The following is a 6,979-nucleotide window of genomic DNA, read 5'->3' as shown; positions in this document are numbered from 1 at the left end:
CTAATTTTGCAAAATGCCACTGAGTGGACCGACAGCTGCCAGGGCCTCACCCCGGAGGTGCAAATCCCCCCAAATGCAGCTTTACGTAGCAAGGGGCAGGCATGTCCCCAATTCTTGGCGAGGGTGCCAGGAGGTTCTGCAGCCGGGCAGGTAGGATGGCCGAGACTGGACAGGAGCCCTTATTTTAGCACCTCTTACATAGCCTGGGCCTCCCTCTGGACCCACCACAAACCCACACAGCCAGGGGCTCCGGCCAGCAACCGCACAGATCGGCACCCGCTGTCTATGCAGCCCTGAACACGGGGAAAGGACATCAGGGAAACAGCAGGCTGCTAGCCTCTCTTGTACCGCAGTGGTTCTCAACCCTGGGGTATGAGTTCCCAGTGTCTGGAGACACGTTTTGCTGTCACATGGGGTGGGGGGGGCACTGGCATCTAGCGGAGGATGCTGCTCAACATCCCGCAATGCCCAGGACAGCCCCACACAGTCAAGATTATCCACCCGAAATGTGACTAGAACTGAGGTTGAGAAAACTTACTGCAATTAGGGCGGCCCGGGGGGCTCAGCGGTTTAGCGCCGCCTTCAGCCCAGGGCGTGATCCTGGAGACCGGAGATCGAGTCCCACGTCAGGCTCCTTTGCGTGAGGCCTGCTTCTCCCTCTGCCTGTGTCTCTGCCTCTCTCTCTCTCAATCTCTCTCTCTCTCTCTCTCTCTCTCTCTTTCTTTGTGTGTGTGTGTGTGTCTCATGAGTAAATAAATAAAATCTTAAAAAAAAAAAAACTTACTGCAATGAAAATATGAGGCTCTAAGCTGGTCCTGGTTTCAAATCCCAGCCCGGCCACTGTCTAATTCCATGAGTAAGCAGGGGCAGGTCCCTTAAGGGGCTGTCTCCTTCTGTGCAATGGAGGAAAAATATCTACCCTGCAAGATTGTCATGAGGGTCACGTTGGTGGGGGCGTTGGTCGGGGGGTGCCTGCCATCGCCAGATGAAGGCAGCGGTGGCTCAACTCAACCAGGCTAGTAGTACCTGCGACAGTAACAGCCCCGTGCCCGGCGTCTCACACTGGCTGGCACTCTGCTGGCTGCCCGGTGAATGACATGAGTCTCCGCTTCCTCTCAGGAAGCTCAGGGCCCGGCAGCCAAGTAAAGTTCCACGATTGCAGCTATTTAAATCGGCATGCATGTGAACAGGGACTGGAATGTTCAAAAATAAGAGTGTTTATGGGCGGAAAGGTTTTTTTCTCTTTTTTCCAAAAAAAGAAATCTTTTATGTTATTTTTATGTTGTTTTCCCATCAAAAAGAGGACGAGGGGACGGGGAAAGAATTCAACTTGTGTTTTGTTTTTTTTTAAATTACAACATGTGGATGATTGAATATAAGCACAAGTGTCCTTCATCTTCGGCCTTCACGGTGGTCGGGGCATAGACCTAATGTCCGTACATCAAATTGTTTTCTACGCATGGTTGACATGTAACAGAGGCAGGTGTTGGATCTTTTGTAAAGTGAAGAAGGGTTTCCTTTATTCATCTGCCCTGATCATCTGCATTTTCATTTTGTGTAAAGCTGGACGGTCCTGCAGAAGCCACATGCCCTCTAAGTGCTGATGATGGGTAGCAGGTGTGTGTGGTGGGTGGGGACAGTCAGAGAAGACTTCCTGGAGGAGGCAACATGGGTGCCACGTTTGTGAAAGTTGGCGTCAGAGGGGAAGAGACCACCTGAGGGATGGAATGTCATGTGCAAAGGCCCAGGGATAACAGCGCCGAGGAGACTAGCCCTGGGGAGGCTTTGCAAGAACACTCTGAGTAGGATCCTCCTGGGGCTGCCTGGAGCCTGGAGCCTGGAGCTCTCGGGGGGAGGCGGGGGGAGCCAGTACGCCAGGTGGAAATGAGTCCATGAAGCTTCTTCAAGGCTATGGCCCCAGTCTCTTCATGGCCTGCGGCTGAGAAGTTGGGTGTCCTCCTCCTCACACAGCACCCCATGTCCAGCCACTCCAAGAGACTCCAGCTCTGGGGATTCTCAAACTCCAACGCTGCATGCTCTGGGGCTGTCCTCACCCTCCAGGGCCCGCACACAGTGCAAGCTGTGCCATCCTGGACACCCAAACTCCCCTCTCTGAGCCTCAGCTTCCTGGCATTTAGAATGGGAGTGATGACATTCCCCTTCTAGGACTATTGGAAGGAACAGTGAGGAAGTGCTAAGCACCCTACCTGAACAAACTTGTCCTCAAGAAAGGGAGCAATCCACCTGCCTCCCACACCCCCACCCCTTCCTGCGGCCTCCCTTGTGCTCCCGGGTAGGGGGGTGGGGTTCCTGCCCTGCAAGGGGCCAAATGCCAACCCCTACCCTATAAGCCTTTTGAGAGAGCCTGCCTGAAACGCAAAAAGAAGTGACCTAAGACTTAAAAGCTTACTCTTGAGATCAAGTTTCTGGCCTAGGCAGCGATGGAGGAAGCAGACTTTGAATATACCATCCCCCCTGCACCTTGTTGAACCTACCACACCTCCTCGTACACATTCACACGTATAATGACAAAATCCCCGTTGCTAGGCACCTCCTAAGTGCTGAGCCCCATGCTGGGTATTTACACGTAGCAGTGCACGTGTCCCTCAAGGAAGGTGCAGACGCACATGGGAACCAGAGCCTGGACAAGGTAGGTAGCCCGCCAAGAGCTCCATGGCTAGCAGAGCTGAACTGCACGGGGCCTTTAATGAAAAGGTGGTGTTCTTCCTTCGAGACCACCTTCCCAACCACCATGGTACCTACCCTGCAGACCCCATGCCCCCATGCACTTCCATCTCCCATTCGGGGCAGCTCTAGGGTTTGGCCAACCCACACTGACCCCAACCTCCTTCTCCCGTGTCCTCCTTTAGTAGAAAGGCGGGAAAGCCAAATCATCAACTTCCCCATCTCCTTTGCAGTTCAGGGGTTACCATATGGCATGGTTTTGACCAGTGAAATATAAGCAGAAGTCTGCCGGGAAGTGGGGGGGAGTGTATCTGGGAAAGTTTATGACTTCCCAATAAAAAGGCAACAGCCCCAGCTGGTGTGATCTTTCCCTCCTTCCCCCTGCGGGGCCCGTGGGCATGATGCCTCAACAAGGCACATCAGTCATCTCCCAACCCCAAGGCCACAAGTCAACACACCAAGATGGCAGAGCACAAAGATTTAGAAAAGTCAAAAAAAAATTTAAGAGCCTGGATCCGGACAACACTGTTGAGTTTCTGCACCAGCTCTTGCTTGCTCACCTCTGGACGTCTTCCTCTGTGAGAAAAAAAATAACCCCCTCATTATTTAAACTGCAGTAAGCTGAGTTCTCTTATTACTTGTGCTGAACACACTCTTGATACACTAGTCAAACTGTAATCCTACACTCCAACCAAAACATGGGGACAAACCCCATGTCCCACCCCAGCACTGCCCCAGAATACCACTAACCTGTGTAATCACCTTCCCGCTTCTGGCACCACCCCAAAGAGCCCACCCCAATCCCAGCATCCATTACCTGCACACAGGACCCCACACCGAATGTTCTCCACGGGGAGCTGAGGGCTCATTCTATCCTATACCCCACCTGATACCCACCCCCCAACCTTTCCGCCCCAGAGCTATCTCATCCTCCCTCCTCGCTGGGCCTCATGAACTGCCTCCACCCTCCTGCAGTCACTCTGGGGAGAGAACTGATTTCTCCTGAAAGCCCCTGAAAGTCTAGTCAGGTTTCTGTCTTCTGAGTCGGGACAGATTTCTTTGGCGACCTGAGATCACGCACCCCTCCCACAGTGCAGAAGGATTCTGCTCTGCGTGAAAAACAAAACTAAATAGATAGAAAAATAAAACTTAAGAAACAAACAAACAAACAAAAACCTTTTGCCTTCTCTTAAAGAACTTTATTTCAAAACACTGGACCATGTCGACCATTTGACAAACAGGGCATTGGGCAATACTTCCAGGAGCCGAGAGAGACACTCAGGGAACATCCTTCCATGGAGGGGTGAGCGATCGGAGTTACAAAGGGCTTGGAGGTGGCCCAGCCAGGGTCACTCACTCACAGGCCCAGGCCAGGAAGCCCTGAAAAGGCCGGGGATGGAGACCAGGACAGAACCGGAACAGAATCCCAGGGACATCGCTTCCAAGGTGCATGATCCCGGGCGGCTTACTCACTTCCCCGTCTCAGCTGTATCTCTCCTAGCATCTGGATAATAATAGTATGTACTTCATGAGACTATTTTGAAAATGCAATGAGATCAGGTGATACCTTGGAAAGAGCACTTCGTGCATGTGGGTATACAGATGCTGGGACAGGGGACAGGGGACAGGCACCCGGCAGCAGGTAGAAAGGTCTCCCCTCCCCCAGGAGACACCTGTCTTCAGCGTCCAGGGAGCAGAGCTGGGCAGATGGCTGGGGAGCTGGAGACACCAGGTTAAAATGTCTTGCCCAGGGACACCTGGGTGGCTCAGTGGTTGAGCGTCTTCTTTGGCTCAGGGTGTGATCCCGGGGTCCTGGGATCGAGTCCCGCATTGGGCTCCCTGAAAGAAGCCTGCTTCTCCCTCCGTCTATGTCTCTGCCTCTCTCTCTCCCTCTGTTTCTCATGAATAAATAAAATCTTAAAAAAAAAGTCTTGCCCACTTATAATCTCAAGCCACTGATTAAAGACAGAAAAAGTATAGGAATTAAAAGCTGACACCAGGATTCCTCTGCAAGAAACAACTGCCTTTGTTTAGGGTGTGGGGAGAGGAGAGTTAGAAATACCTTGACAGGTACGTGGGAGGCAGGGCGAGGCTGGGAGGGGCCATGGGAACCTCTGGATGGTGGCTGTCAAACTCTGCTGCACCACAGCCCATGGTCAGAAATACTTCTAGCCCAGTAACCCAATAGCCACGTGTACGGAGTGACCTGCGTGTGCACACTGACACACACGTGCACGCACACACAGGCACACATATGTGCACAGAAAAAAACTAGAAGAGACGGACTAGGGTTTGGGTTTGGAATGTCTGTGGTAGTTTCATCTGGATCTCGAGGGACAGGATGGCCCCTGGTGGCAAGTGGGTTCCGCGTACAAGAACAGAAAGAGACGCTCGGGCTAGCTGTCCCCACTGTCCCCACTCTCCCTCAACCGGGGCTGTGTCTCTGGGTTTCTAACCGTGGGCCGGGCATCTGTATCTGGCAATCTGGGGGGACTCATGTCCGTGGCCCTGCATCTGCGTGGCTCTCCCTGTCCACCCCTGCAGGCCACGGAGGAAGAAGCACAGCTGCCTGTGGCGGGTTTCAGGGTCCGTGCTCTGTGTTTCCAGGATCTTCTGTGTCACAGAAGACTAAGAGATGCCTGGAGAGAACCCTGGCTTCGCTCTGGACTCAGAGAACCTCAGAGTTGGAAAAGACTGTGGAAATACGTTGGCCCAAGAACCTCCTTTTAGAAATGGGGAGACAGGATGAATATTACAGGAGAGCAGAAAAGCTATAGGGAAGGAGAAAGACCACAGAGTCAGAAGTTCTAGAACTTAGTGTCCAATAGTCGTAGAGACCCCTTAGCACTAGAAACACAACAAGTCCAAACTGAGAAGTGCTATAGCATAAAATACACCCCAGATTTCTGAGACTTCATATGCATGAAGAATATAACATGGCTCAACAATTTTTATATTGATTGCATATTAAAATAATTACATTTGGGATATATTGGGTTAAAATATATTAAAATTAACGTTACCTGTTTAGTTTTACTTTTATTTATTTTATTTCATTTATTTATTTGAGACAGAGAGAGGAGAGAGCACGAGCAGAGGGAGGGGCAGAGAGAGAAGCAGACTCCCCACTAAGCAGGGAGCCCGATGCGGAGTTCAACGTGCGGCTCGATGCCAGGACCCTGAGATCGTGACCTGAGACGAAGGCAGACACTTAACCAACTGAGCCACCCAGGTGCCCCTATTTTTATGCTTTCAAAATGTGAGTACCCGTTTCTAACGCACTTTCTATTTCCAGGACACACAGACTTAGAATCTCGTACCAGACATTTAACTTCTCCGAGCCTCAATTTTCCCCACAGCACAATGGGTATGATAATGCCTATGTCTTAACTGAGAGAACATAGGAAAGCACTTTTAAATCATAAAGAACTCTTCAAATGAGGGGGTGGGTGGTGGTGGTAATTCAGATTCTGGCCCAGAGAAACGGTTAGAAAGGATAAAGGGTTGGAAAGTTGGACTGTCAGGCAAACACCCACAAGACCTGCCCTGAGAGTAGGCTGGGCACGTGGCTATCGACTCACCACGGTTTTGGTGCTAGAGAATGACCTTCTAGACCATCCCAACCCCATAGACCCATTACCCAGACCAACCGTTCCCAGAACCCTTTCAGCAACTAACTGGTCTATGGGCCAGACCACATTGTTCTCACCTTCCACAAGTCCCAGCTACCCCTCCAGCCTCCTGTGACCTGCGGGCTAGCTCTTTCCAGGGCAGCATGAAGCTTTTCTCCCCAGGACACTCATCCTTAACAGGACCATTTCTCATGAGTGGGATTTCCCAACTCTGCTTTTTCTCTGCTCTTTCGCAGAGACCCAGAGTCCCAAGGGTTCTGAAAAGAGGCCTTGGGGGGACCAGTCCCTTCCTGGGACCATCACCCAGGGCCATCCCTGTTGCAATGGTGGTCTCGTAACAAGCACTTACAAACCTGGTTAGGCAAGCTGCTTTTGCGTGATGGGGCTATCTTGAGTAAACAGCATCCTATGTCCCCTGCCGGTCACTTGCTCAAGACATTGCTGGACATTGCATTAGAGTCACTGACACACAGAGTTTTGAAAATGAAAACAGGCCCTCTGGCTTATGATCAGATAGCATTTAACTCATTCATGATTGCGCCAGGTTTTCCAAGGCCCTGGGGCTACAGAATGGGTACTGCTACGGTGCAGAGGATGGTGGAGACAGTTGGAGACTCAGGCCACCTACGGGATGAATGGGCCAGTTGGGGTCTATATCACCT

The sequence above is a fragment of the Canis lupus genome, chromosome 13 (assembly GCF_011100685.1).
Source record: "Canis lupus familiaris isolate Mischka breed German Shepherd chromosome 13, alternate assembly UU_Cfam_GSD_1.0, whole genome shotgun sequence".
NCBI lineage: Eukaryota > Metazoa > Chordata > Mammalia > Carnivora > Canidae > Canis > Canis lupus.
The sequence above is the reverse complement of the archived record's forward strand: the minus strand, read 5'-3'. Positions refer to the sequence as shown.